At 35.6% G+C, this 14,087-nt stretch overlaps 2 protein-coding genes across 2 annotated transcripts in view; one reads left to right on the top strand and one right to left on the bottom strand.

Annotated features, from left to right (window-relative positions):
- The window catches only part of Scp2 (Sarcoplasmic calcium-binding protein 2), a 117,695-nt gene that overhangs the window by 69,387 nt on the left and 34,221 nt on the right, over positions 1–14,087 (top strand). The window lies entirely within an intron of this gene.
- Positions 1–14,087, bottom strand: part of Ccha1 (neuropeptide CCHamide 1) — a 151,461-nt gene that overhangs the window by 131,615 nt on the left and 5,759 nt on the right. The gene's annotated exons all lie outside the window — the stretch shown is intronic.

Here is a 14,087-nt window from a genome sequence, read left to right as displayed (position 1 = left end):
TGAAAAATTCCCGTAAAACCAATCAGGATATAATTCTTTATTCACTCGGTTAGGGTTAACGGGGCGCCAAAGCTTTTTAATACACAATAAAAACAATAATAATAATAATAATAATAGTAAACTGCTACACTTATTTTTATCACAGTGATACTCTATGAAATCGACTTTGTGAGCTGTTAAATAATTATTTAAATGTACAGGGGCCCAGGGGTACCTTTTCCCCTTATGCGATCGGGCTAAAAATTTACCCAGATTTTTTTATTATTATTAGGAACTCTCCTGGAGGGTACCGGGACGAAAATTCAAAAGTCGAAAAAAAGACCCACCCTACTGTTTACGTTCATTGTTTATGCCAGCGAAATTCAGCCACCCTTGTGTAGCTATTACTGCCAGAGATCATAAATGGAGAGTAGCTGTAGAGAAAAAATTTTCGTTTAATATGCATCGCTATGGGGATAAGTAGATTCCACGTTTGGCAGGCGATCTAGCATTGAAGCACTACTACATATTGAGTAGCTGGCAACGAAAGACTTCTCACAGACTCCTCTGCTCCCTCGCCCTCGCTAACTCCTCCTGCAAATCTCATTATTGTTTAGTACGCCTATATTTGCATAAACGATTTTCTGTTAGATGCATATATCAGATTAGGTTAGTAGCAGCAGGCTACTGTATTTCGCTTTTTGCACCAAAATTTATATTTTTCTTTATATTATTATGTAGATTATATTTTCAGGATAGATCGTTCTCGCGATTTGAAACCACTCGATTACTATTTGTGGGGCTGTACAAACGCTATTTGTTTATAATTCTATACAGCACCCTCTAATAATAACTGACAATATATATATATACATGTTCAGATAAATAGATATTACAAACAATTAGAATAGTATGTCAAAAAACCTTTTTTTTGTTAACTTTCAAACATATATTTTTTAAAAAATGTGTTATAATTAAGATTAGTATAATTGACAGATTTAAAAATCACCGGGAACAGACCAAAAATGGCGGACCAATCAAAAGTGGCCTTCTCGTGGCCAGACTCTTATTATAGTGTCTCTAGTTAGACACAGTCCGCCACTGCGTGTATCGTTAGCAGCAGCAACTCTGGGTTTAAAAAGGTAGACAAAGATGGAAGGTGTGTAAACGTACCTGTTGCTAAACACCAAAATGCCTTGCGTGAAAATGCTTTTAGAGGTGCACAAGACATTTCGTGCATTTCTCCTGGAGGTGGGCAAATACTTATTGAAGTACAAAAGAATCTGTAATATATTAACTAGGTTCTATTAAACACATAGGGGGAGTCCGGGAGACTTGACCATATGGGAGAGTTGAGCCGCTTCAAATATCTGTTTTAAATTTCGCGGTAGGCGAGCGGTTGTCAAGCTTTGCCATTTTCTTATTTCCGCTACGCCATCTAGTGGCGAAAATTAAAGCAGTCTAATCGGGTTAGATGTCACCTGTTATTGGCAGTATTGGGAAGTTCGACTGTTTGATGGTCGATTTTGTAAAATTTAACAGACTATTTAATGACAAAAACATTATTGCAATATTTCAATACTTGTGTGACACCAGTCCTGTAACGCGATTGACCCAATTACAGAGCTTACTTTAGTAGATGGCGCTCTCACAATATTTCCCAATAGCGTGCGAATTCTTTACCGTTACCACGTCATGTAACAAAATGACGATCGGTAGTCCGCTTTAGCTGTGAGTCAGGAAAACGTGTTCGTGTTCAGAGTGAAATACAGAGTAAAAGTTCAATTAAAGTATATAAGATAATTATTGTAATGTCTAAAGTTTGTGGCTACTTATTATAAACTAAACCAAATTGTTGTTTTTTTCATTTGTTCCCGAGTTACTAGAGTATGGTCAAATCTCCCCACATGGTGGATCATATCTCCCAGTGCTCGGGGCGAGATGAGCCAAATCTCATTTTTTATAAAATTTAATTTAGTGCTTACATTTATTAACTTATTGAAATGATATAACCCTCAAATTATAGTCTGATAACAAGGCTTTACTATGACATAAATATAAAATCGATGCATCTCATACCCTAGATTTCATGGACCTTCAAGAAAGAGGTGGTTCAACTCTCCCGGACTCCCCCTATTAATATGAATTTTCCTTATTGCTTTTGTGTCTCGAATCCACTACTATAGTGCCTCCCACGTACAAGAAACTATCCTACTGTCGTTTGCAGAAAAGAAGGCGCCCGGACGCTAAGCGCGGCGAGGGGGCTACTTTGCTCGCATTGGCCGACGTGGCAACGTCGACCAATACAAAGTAAGCGTAACGGGACACAGGCGGTGGGAGCCAATGCGAGCAAAGTAGCCCCCCCTGCCCCGCTTAACGTCCGGGCGCCTTCTTTTCTGCAAACGGCGGCATATACAGAGATATCTAACTTTAAGTTTCCCAAACTGAAGATGCTCCCTAATTACTATACGTGGAAGATGGAATACTGAAATTCTGAGTTAATAAAACGTACAGCCTACTAAAAAGGTTCCTATTTAATTTGAAATTTCTGCTTTAGAGACTTTCCTAGGGTTTTAATTTTCAATATCTATCTCCATTTTAAATACACCTATCGTTTTTACAGTTCAATCCACTTAGAGATTCACAATTCTTCTTAAATTTGCTATAGTTTCGTGATCAAACCTTTCTCTGAATGCTTTAACTTTAAATAATCCATAAGGCCCATTCAGTGAGATTTCTTAACCGTCTTCCACATGAGAGTGGTACGTTACGATGGGCTTGCCGAGAAATGGAAAAATTGGCTATAAATTCCTGCAGTTTATTTGAAAAGCAGAATCACAAGGTGTTCCCTAATACATTCCGATCTGAAGATGCAATTGCTCGGAATATTTAGCTTATTTCTTTCTGTGGCATTAACAGCTCGTGATTTATCCAGGATTTTATGGAATCCAGTTCCTCTAAGGCGTCTTGTATCTCCTCGGCGAGCAGTTTATAAGATATCGTTTGAGAGAAAGAGACTAAGACGCAAAGGGAACTATTTCATTAGCGACAACGTTCCGTCGAAGAATATAAGGGGTCCTATGCTTGGAGAAGCATCGGAATAATCAAAGGACATGAGAGAATCGTGGCTTGCCAGGGTGTCTCTGTATTTTTTATTGCCTGCCAGGGACGCAATTTAATTTGCACTTTCATTCTTCTGCACGCGATAACAGGAATAAGAGGCTTCCGAGTTTGTAATTTTTAATTCGCCACCCGAGCGGGGGACGATCGCGAAGCCTGTAATGCCAAATTAGGTTTTGTCGGATTTAAAAAACCGGGTTTGAAAACCGGGTTTTATTTATAAATTTGTAAAGTTCGAAAACCGGTTTTAAATTTAAAAAACCGGTTTCATATACTAGAATTAATATGCAGAAATGAATTAATTATTTAATTATAAAACTTTAACATTTTGACTTGAAATCTCCTCGGACACAAGCATATTGTAATAGGTAACAGTTTACTGTAAAACTACTCTTCATGAGTTCATATTTTCAGAAAAAAAAATAAATGGAATAAATATTTATAATTGGGTACCACCTTTTAAAAGATTTATATTTTGTACGGATTTTAGTTAATATAATTTTTTTATTTGGTTCTTTATACATAGGGTATATTTTTGTAATTCCATAATATTAAGGAAACTGAAATTTTTTACAATAGGTACAAGTGTTTATTTACTATTTTAATTATATTTTTTATGAAAATTCGAAACCGGTTTAACCGGTTTTTTGTGAATAGTGGAATTCGACAACCGGTGTAACCGGTTTTTTGGGAATAGTGGAATTCGAGAACCGGTTTAACCGGTTTTTGGGGAATAGTGGAATTCGAAAACCGGTTTAACCGGTTTTTTGGGAATAATGGAATTCGATAACCGGTTTTTTCAAAAGTCGGTTTTGTATAAACTCTATGCCAAACGTTATGGGGCATTTAATTATCTGAAAATTCAGTGGAATATAACCGCGGCGTTTAAAACATATCTACCTATCCCCGGGGATATTGAAAGTGTATAAAGTTAAAGTTAATTTAAAATGCCACAAATCTAAAAATTAAAATTCCTCCAAAACATAATAATTTTCGAGAACCTTTCTTCTGGAATATTAAAATCTGAATTTTAATCGTTCGAAGCTATAGTGTTAAAAAATTTTAAGTTACAAATTTTTATGTCAGTGATTTAAAAATAAATATTCCTCTAAAAGTTAAAATGAAATTTAAAGGCAACAGTATTTTCAATATTTAAAACTCGGGATATGCATCGATCGTATAAATTAGTGATTCCAAGTTGGCATAATTAAAATTCCGTGTGCAATGGATGGAAAAACCGATTCCTAATTAAAGACGAAAACACGATTCGAATATGAGAAAACGCGCATAAAACCTACTGCGAATGTTGGCAAAACGTGGACGGATTCTATTTTACGTGCCACACTGTATCATTTTTTTAATGGAACAGCCCGTTTCTTCGCATTTTCCGCGCGACAACCCTGAAGAGACAATACGATCGTTCTGATGATAACAGCGATGCATCCCGCACCGTATTCAATACGATTTTAATTAAATACTGAAAGCGTCCCGCGAAAAAACTAGATCATGCGTTATGGATGTCTTGCTACACGCGATTGCGAAATAAATTAGAAAATATGTTTCCAATATTTTCCAGCCAGTTCGATCTTCAGTTGTTTCTTTTCATTCTGCGAAGCTTGTTGAATCAATTTTATCTCTCAATTTCCCCATGAAATTGAGATTGACACGAAAATCCATGAAACACAAACAATTGACAATAGAGAATTTTAATTGAACCATCAAAACTTTGAATTCATTCATTTAGTTTCTTCTACGCTGCGTTCCACATAAGAACGTACCAACGCCGCTACCGATTTGCGACCGATCCGCGCAGCTCCCACGGATCTGACACACGCGATTGGTCGTAGCACTTTCGCGATTGGTCGTAGCACTTTCCCTGCCGGTTTACTACCAATCAACAGCGTATCCCTGCGCGAAACGAGTACGCTCTAATGTGGAACGCAGTGTATTTAACTATATGAGCATAAAAATAAAATTGCAACAATATGTGTGTAATGAAGTGACGATACAACTAATTTTCTGCTACAGTAAAATTGTCCTTTTAATTTAAATTAAATTGTTTCGCCAGCAGGAAAGTCAATTTTGTATTAGCCCCTTGTGTTTTGACTGGTACATGCGTCGATTGATTAGCACCTAACTCTAATTGTTAGAGTCTAATAGACTGTGTGTTACATTTCTATTTTGTTACGAGGGGTAATGAAATTGGCAAGTGACACTAATTTAAATTTTTACTTTGAGGTTATTTTATATGTAAACATTTATTTCTATACTTTATCTAAATGAATTTCGGTGAAACCTCCTGTTTTTAAGTATGTCAACGAGAAGAGATGCCCCATAAGAAGTTAAGGGGAGAAGCCCTTATAAACGGCTTAATTTTGTATCAGTTTTTAGGATTTTTTTGCAAATATACCAATGCGCTAATCCTTTCGTAACTTTAGGGGTACTGTATTTAACATTATAACAAGTAAACAAAATTTATAACAGTAAAATTATAATAAATATAAAAGAAATAGAGTAGTATCTGAAATATGTTTTTTTTTCGAGATGCAAAACGGCGCCGGTTGTAGCGTCTGTGGTAGTTGAATGTATGTGAAACACACCAATACTTTTTTTCAATTTTTGTGCCAATTGTAAGAATATGAACCAACAAATGATGTAAAAAAATGCATATTTTAAAAATACCGGAACTTCAAACATTTTCGTAAAAAATCACGTTTTATTTATTTAAAAACAGTAGTTAAAATTAATAGTTTAGTTAAACATTGTGGTTCATATTCTGAGAAGTATTATAAACTAAAAGTGTGCAAAATTTGAAGTTGATTGGTCAAATAGTTTACGAGTTATCCCCGGCGCCAATTTTGAAAACGCGGTTTCGAGAAAAACGCGTTTAAAATGCGTTTTAGGTATGCTCGGCGCTCGGAGGCGCGCTGACTCACCGGGCTATAATCAATACAGTGTTGAATTTCGGCCTGTAACTTTGAGAATATTTTTTTGAATTGTTTTAGAAACGATTTATGGAAAAAATTTTATTTCTACTTTTCGTTCGCTTTATACAGTCTTCTCTCCTTGACATAAATAAATTACAACAGCAAGGAATTATATTATCATGTAATTTCTGCTTCTTATATTCAAATCTGTCTTCAACAAGTAATTACAAAGTTGCGAGTCGCTGTAATGCCCCTCGAATCACTTTTCATTTCCTTCGGCCCCATACGTTCCATTCACCAAAGCTTTACTTCTGATTGACGTTACAGGGCACACGCATTAGCGTTTTTTTTTTCATCTCGTCACCCTTTCGCGAACGATCCATAGTTTCCTCTTTTCACATCGCCGCCATCGTACTTTATTTGCCCGATACACGCGCAAAGTACACCCTGCCAGCGAATCATCTTGTACCTTTTGACCCGTGGGGTTTTATTTTCTACAGCTATGCAAGCCGCATTACGAGGCACTGAACACTTGCGTTTGCATGTATTTCTACTTCGTCTCGTATACAGGACGAGTTAGAAAAAAGGTTCAAGAATTCGCTGCTTTTTACTTTATTTAATAAGTAAGGCATTTATTGAACACATGCATAGATGTATTGGTTATTAGTGAGATCTAATAGGAAGAGTGAAGAAATGGATTCAGAAGGAAAGGAAATTGTAGAACAGTGGCGGATTTAACAAAGCGGCTGATGAGCAGTTGCCGCCTAGGCCCCTGCACAGAAGGCCCCTGCAGGGCCCCATTACCAAAAAGAAATTATGATTAGGTACAGGTATCCAAACACTACATTTTTTTCGTACTACGACACTTAGCCCGTTTCTAGTAAACTACCTCTTCATTTTCCCCCCAAAATGGGACCCTGCCATATTTTAAAAAAAAAATTATGATTTTAACCAGACTAGATTTTTTTTCTGTAATACTACACTTAACCAATTTTTAGTATACTACCTCTTTATTTCCCCCCCAAAATGAGCCCCTCAGAACGTTTGCCACCTGGGCCTTTTTTCTTAAATCCGCCACTGTTGTAGAATATCGTTGACTGACCGCAGTGCTCTTAATAAGCAAAATAAGCACATACTTGAGGCATCAAGAGAAAGGGGGCACCATAGAAATTTTCTGATTTTTAAAATCCAACTTTTGTCAGAAACACTATTTAGTGAAATTATTGGAAATTCCTAAGAAATCGTACATTGCGTTGAAGTGATCACCCTGTATAAGGGGGCCTCAAAATCTTTTAAGTGCTTGTGGCCTTTAAAGACCTTAATTCGGTCGTGACTGGCTACTTAATAATAAAACCCCGATACTAGATCACCCAACCTCGAAACTAGTTATCCATATCCCCACAGAGGCGCCGTGGCGCTTCCTTGCGTTCGCGCATGCGCAGTTGGAGTCCTTACTACAGTCCGCTATACCAATACACTTGGTGCTTAAGAATTTTAGATAAACACATAAAAATGATGTGATTTAAAAATTCAGGCACAGAAGATTTTTATACTGCTTCTGTAGTATTCATCGTTGCTTTTGCTAGTCTTGGCTTTGCATTAGACCTAGCCTCACAGTTTATGCTCCTAAGAAGTTTAGTTGATACGTGCCTCTAGGCACAGAGAATTGGGTTTCAGGATTAGTTGGTGCAAATTTGAACGTAAGGAGTGACGGATCGAGAGATATGGTGATCCAAGTGCACCTGCTGTCGCAAATATGAGTAGGCTGCGCGATGCCTTATTTTATAGAAGCGTGGTAATGAAATTTTACTGTCGGAAACTTGGACGGAGTTATATCTCTTGGAAAGTAATTCGGTGGATTGCAATTACAATTAAGCCTTCTGTCAATATTACTAAAAATATTATAGTTACCTGCTATTTTAGAACACTTATTACACAAAAAATCCTACGGTGCAAAGAAGTTACAGATGCAAGGAAAGGCATTTGTTTTTTCGTCCCTTCGATGTTATGTTCTATATTATTCTATTACAGCCATATCCATTGCGCATAATTTTTAAAGCTCTCTAATTTTTCTTTCCATCTATTGTTTATGTAATAAAAAATCCCCGTGGAATTGTTTTAAATTTTTCCTATTAAATATTTCCGAAAAGAAGATTAAAAGTGTTTCTTCATTTCAATTTTGTCAACAATATCCTGTTTGTATGAATTGAATGAAAAGTAAATTTAGTGATTTATAAACGATTTGTGAATATTACCATCTACTGTTACAGTGAAAACAAAAATTAATTACTCAGGCCAATTTTTCTGGATTTTGTGTTTCTAATTTTTTTTAAAGCATTGATGATTGTTGCGACAATAATCTCGAATTCACGCACCCTGGAGAAGGTTGTTTTTCAGTTCGTGAGAAAATATAGTTCATATTGGTTTATGAGGTCAGTTATAGTCCCACTGTGCGAATATTTTTTCCGCACCACTACAGATATGATCTGGAGGCTGCATTTTTAAATCAGCCTGTATATCCCTTAGGTGCGATTCAGGAATTTGATATTTCCACGGATAAAACGTTATACGCGGAGGCAAGTCAGGAGAAATATTTGTGACGCGTGGATGTTATAGCATCCGCGATGATATTACTTCTGTTTCTCACAGCTATATCTTGTTTACAGTTTTGCTACATGGGTTGTACTTTTCTGTGATTAATCGACTAAATATATTTTAATTCTCGAGGAGATGCACGTCTGCAGGCCTTGCGATTTCAATTTCTTTTTTAAAGTTTTGTGACTTATTTTTCAGGTGGTACTGAAGGAAAAACTGAAAGTCGATTTCTGATGAATATGCATGGGATGTTCTTCCGAATTTTTCACGGCGTGCTTTGCGTTACTTTAAATTTCAAATTTCACTTGATCGTAACTTTAAAACCTGGGGCACCGAATTTGATAGAACACCCAGCTCAAATTATAGAATATTGTAACTGTAGATGTAGGAGTTTAAACAGATTCTTTCATTATACAGCGACATTTGGTATATATTAATTTCCGCAATGCTAAGTAAAATGAAATTTGATAGGAAATTTAAAAAGAACGGGGCTTCCAAAATGACATTATTACAACGTGAACTTATATTAGGTAACATACATTTTTGTATACGATTTGGTGTCAATAACCACGCAAAATAAATATTTTTTCTTTTTTAAATATAATCATAGTATAAATTATTCTTATATTTAAAATATCACAAAATACTCTTTATGATATTTCGTAAATAAAACATGCAATTCTTCGTTAATATTTAGATTTCATTTACCTTCGAAGTAGAAATTTTATTGCAATAAAATTATGAAGGTAAAACCCAACATCAAACGTATTAAACGTAATTATTACGTTATTATTACAAAAGTAACTCCCTCCACACTTCAATTTAAATGAATATACAGATACCTATCATTTAGCCTTCATTAGCACTATTAGTAAGGTGAATGCCCCAATTTCTGCTCATTTAAGAGGTAACATGTCATAAAGAAGGTGTACAAAATTTGTTTATGGTAATTGCTATTATATTGTAATAGTAAATGTATGCCTATATATTTGTATGAATAAAGAAAAAAATATTTGGGATAAAAATTTGCAGAGTAATTGATTAATTCTTTAATAATAAACCAAGCAATTCAGAAACTATTTAAGAAAGATATTTCAAGATGTTTAACTATTAGTAATTTATAATTAAATATATAACGCTCTAAATGTCCGTATTTCTGCTCATGAAAAATAGCGATGTATGTATTGCCTCAAGCTTTTAAATAATTTACAATTATTTTGTTGCAACTATAGTAGAAACGTAACGCATATAATAATAAGAAAAATAGAAAATGAGCAGAAATTAGGACATTCACCTTACCTACCTATTACTTTTATTTCTAAATTTCTTTATCACATGCTCAAAATTTAAACAATTTAAAACAAACGCCAGAAAAGCAATTAAAATATCAGTCTTCCATGGACACGAACAATTTCATCAGATGCATTCTACTTTCTAGTCCAAAGCAGAAGAATAAATTAAAGAATATTAAGAACAATCCCAGGACAATAATTGTTTAAGTACGCAGTTTATAGATTAGGTAAGAGGAACAGAAAACCACGGATAACTGGCGAGAAAACTGGGGACTGTTTACCTTTACGAGCGTCATTAAACAGGGCAATTTAAATATTTAAACTCTGTACGACGAAGAGAAAAAAAACCGGGGGATGCTCGCGGTGAAGATGAAATCTTTGTTGTCTCTGTTTTCATTGGTACGGCCCAACATTTCTCCTTGGTCGGAGTTAAGCACGTGGCAGTACACATTGTTTTATAACAATGGAACGTCATAAAAACTGATATTAACTCTTTGCCCAGCATTATAATTAAAAGCAGGGGAGGGGTTATAAAAGAGGGGCGGTCTCGCGTACAGCTTTCCGCATCTTTTCGAGGAACTACTCTTCAGAAGTAAAATCCACTAGGCGTTGAAGTGGGACATAAAATTTTAAGCACGAGCCAAGCTGCTTCGTTTGCTGTGATTACTTTGTCCGAAACATTAAAATTCGAGGAATAAAGAACGCCAGAGTTCAGTAATTAACCTGGACAAGCGGTCAATCAAGTTTGATAATCCGTTAATGCCCCTAACGAGGTACACGTTGGAACGGGAATGCCAGTAATTATTGGCTAGGAGTGGTAGTATAAATGTATGAATCGTCAGAAGTTGTAAAATTAATAAAAGGTTATTACTTATCCCCCTTGTCAAGGGGATTCATCAATTTAAATTGATCTTACAATTAGTTGATTAAGGGGTCATGCTCAGTCAGCAGGTCGAAAAAAGGGTGGTCTTTGGAAATTTTTTACTCAAACACTATAACACATTTCTTAAAAAATCTTTTTTCCTTTTAAGGATTGCATCTGGTACTGTGCATCGTAATTTTTTTATTTAAAAATAATGAGCAATAACTAAGTTATTGTCCATCACTCGAAGGTTCCCTAAAAAAAGGCTTCTGCGTTGAAATAAAAAATTCAAAAGAATTTAGTTATTATATTATATTATCTAGTACTTGAAGGAAGGATTTTTCGAAATATTGATTTGGGAAAAAATGGCTGATGTTTGAAGTAAAAGTTTCAATTTTTATCATAAAGCTTGCCTGATTTTCGTCAATTAAAAGAAACCTAAGCATCGGATAAAAAAATCATGTATGATAAAATAAGTCTGTCGCGTTTGTTAATTGAAAATATGAACCTGGTAAGTTTACCTTCACGTCAGGCATAATACAGAAACCAACGACATCATGAATCTATATTTTACAACTACGAGTCCGCGCCAACTTGAACTCATAATTAATGCGAGATTACTTGCACTACAGAGAACTATCTTAACGTAGAAATTTCAGTACCCAGCCGTAAAGTTAATTTAAAGTAGAATTTTTATGCGATCTGTTCTTACAGTAAACTTAAAGGTGTGAAACTTTGAAATTGAATTGCAGGAGTCAGAAATTCCTGTTGGAGACGTAATTTATATCAATCGCCATGTCACGGCGCACTGTAATTTTCAATGGAATTTGAACTTGCAAGACGAACGTGAAGCTGTTTTATTTTCCTGTCACGTTAAAGTCTGCAACAATCGATATTCAGGTGCACTGATATAGTTGTTCAGTTTCTCGAAGGAATAATTCAGAACTGGGGATTTATTTTTTCATAAAAAATGAAAATAAAAATTTTACAAAAGCTAGTAATGCAAATTTTAGAACTACGTGAAATACTAATAAAAAGAAAGCGTATAATTTTATACAGCATTTCAGAATAAACAGTGGTTGTCTTGAATAAATTTTGGTAATTATTTACTTTAGCGATTCCTCACCGATTTTGATGAAATTTGGATATGTTGTCGGGGACACGATTCTGAACAACTTTTTCCTATACATGTTACCGTCGTTCGGCCTTAGTTTCCGAGATATTCGCAAAAATATTTTTTAAATTTCTTGCTTTGGGGTTATAATTTGGGGTAGTGTTAGGTTAGGTTTAGTATAAATAAATATAAGTGCACTTCACATTCAACATTATATTCAATTATTATTGAGAACCCGAGAACGGGCGAGAGGAAACGAAAGAGTCGACACTTTGATACTTTGTCTCGCTCCGTCTTTCAGCTCGAGCTCGAGCTCGACCCGCGGGTGGGCCTACAATGCATCAGCGCAACTTTTTTCATGTTACCGCCACTCGACCTTCGTTTCCGAGATATTCGCGAAAAACTTCGGTTGACTTGTTCCGACACAACGCATTCCACTTTTCAAGTTGTCTCGGGTATTAGTATTGGTTGGGGCCTGATTAGTGCTGGGGGGGGGGGGGGGCGCTCGCGAGCGCGTAAAGCATGGTGGCGAACCGATGTGAGTCGAGGTGTTGACAGGAGCCCCCTCTGTTTTAAAAACAGAGGCAGTGACGGATTTAAGAAAAAAGGCCCAGGTGATAAAGGCTCTGAGAGGCCCAATTTTTTCGGGGAAATGAAGAGGTAGTTTACTAAAAACTACAGTGCATAGAAAACAATATAGTGCTGGATATAATCATAATTTATTTTTGAAGACAGGGGCCTAGGGGGGCCTTCTAAGCAGAGGCCCATTTTTCGGGAAAATAAAGCGGCAGTTTAGTACAAACGGGCTCAGTGTAATAATGCAGAAAAAGATACTTTGGATAAAATCATAATTTTTTTACGGGTGGGGTCCTGGAGGGGGGGGTGGGCCTTTTGAGCAGGGGCCCAGGTGGCAACTGCTCATCGGCCGCCCTGTTAAATCCACCAATGAACAGAGGCATCCTAATATCCGGCAGCGCCGGCGAACAGAGTCGGGCATCCGCAAGTTTCTGCTTGAAATATCCAAACTTACATCGATTTGCTACCACGTTTTACGCGCCCGCACTAATCTAACCCCAACCTATACTAATATCCGGGACAAGTTGGAAAGTGGAATGCGTTGTGTCGGAATAAATCAACAGAAGTTTTTCGCAAATATCTCGGAAACTAAGCCCGAGCGACGGTAACATGTACAGGATAAAGTTGTTAAAAATGTGGAGTTTTACAACATATCAAAATTTCATCAAAAATCGGTGAGGAATCGCTAAAGTAAATAATTACCTAAATTTTTTTTATATTGTAACATTATCATATTTCCTATTGCTTATACTTATCGATCAAAATATGTTTCCAAAATGAAAGTTAATATAATTGTTCATATTATAATGTAAGTAGAAAATTCGAAAACAGTTTTGTCACTAATGGATGTACCAAAAGTTTCGGTCGTTAATGTAATTCAAAGGTACTCAGCGGACTACTCTAACCAAAGGGGAAAATTAACAGCTTGACTTTTCGCGTTACAATTCATCGTCTGAAACTAAATTATGTAAAGTACGATGATGAACGTTTCAGCTGAATTTTGTAACGACAAAACGAAACTGTGTTGCAAATGTACACAAAGCGATAAGGCGTGTATGCGAAAGTTATCTACGTGAAATTACACCTGACGAGAAGTTGTGTTCAGCAAAGCAACTACAGTATAACAGTGCCTGCAACGTGTCCGAAGCGAATGATGTTCGAAGCTGGTAGAATTTTCTTTAAAATCAAAATCAACAATTTCGATTTGAAGTAATATTTTAGTCATTTATTTGCATTAATATTATTTGGAAATAAAGGGATATCAATTGATTTAAAATAACAGGAATCTAAACAGCAATGTTATTTTTTCTCAAATTCGACACTGCTGGAAAAATAATAGTTAAGTTAATATATTAAGGACGAAAGAATAAGATAATAAAATTCCACTTGGGTCTCAGATTTCCAAAAACCTTCGCTGATAAATCAACTGCTAAAGCATTTTTGTTTAAACAAAAATGACACACCTGGTACTTAAACTTTCATTTTCAGATGCTTTTTGAAAATGATGACGAAATGAAAACTTCTAACTACTAATACCAAAAAATTGAATTGAAAATGACAATACCTAAAAGAATGAGTAAAAAATATTTATATCTTATATTATTATAGTATTTCTCAGTTAC

The sequence above is a fragment of the Andrena cerasifolii genome, chromosome 13, assembly GCF_050908995.1.
Source record: "Andrena cerasifolii isolate SP2316 chromosome 13, iyAndCera1_principal, whole genome shotgun sequence".
NCBI classification, from domain to species: domain Eukaryota; kingdom Metazoa; phylum Arthropoda; class Insecta; order Hymenoptera; family Andrenidae; genus Andrena; species Andrena cerasifolii.
The sequence above is the reverse complement of the archived record's forward strand: the minus strand, read 5'-3'. Positions and strand labels throughout refer to the sequence as shown.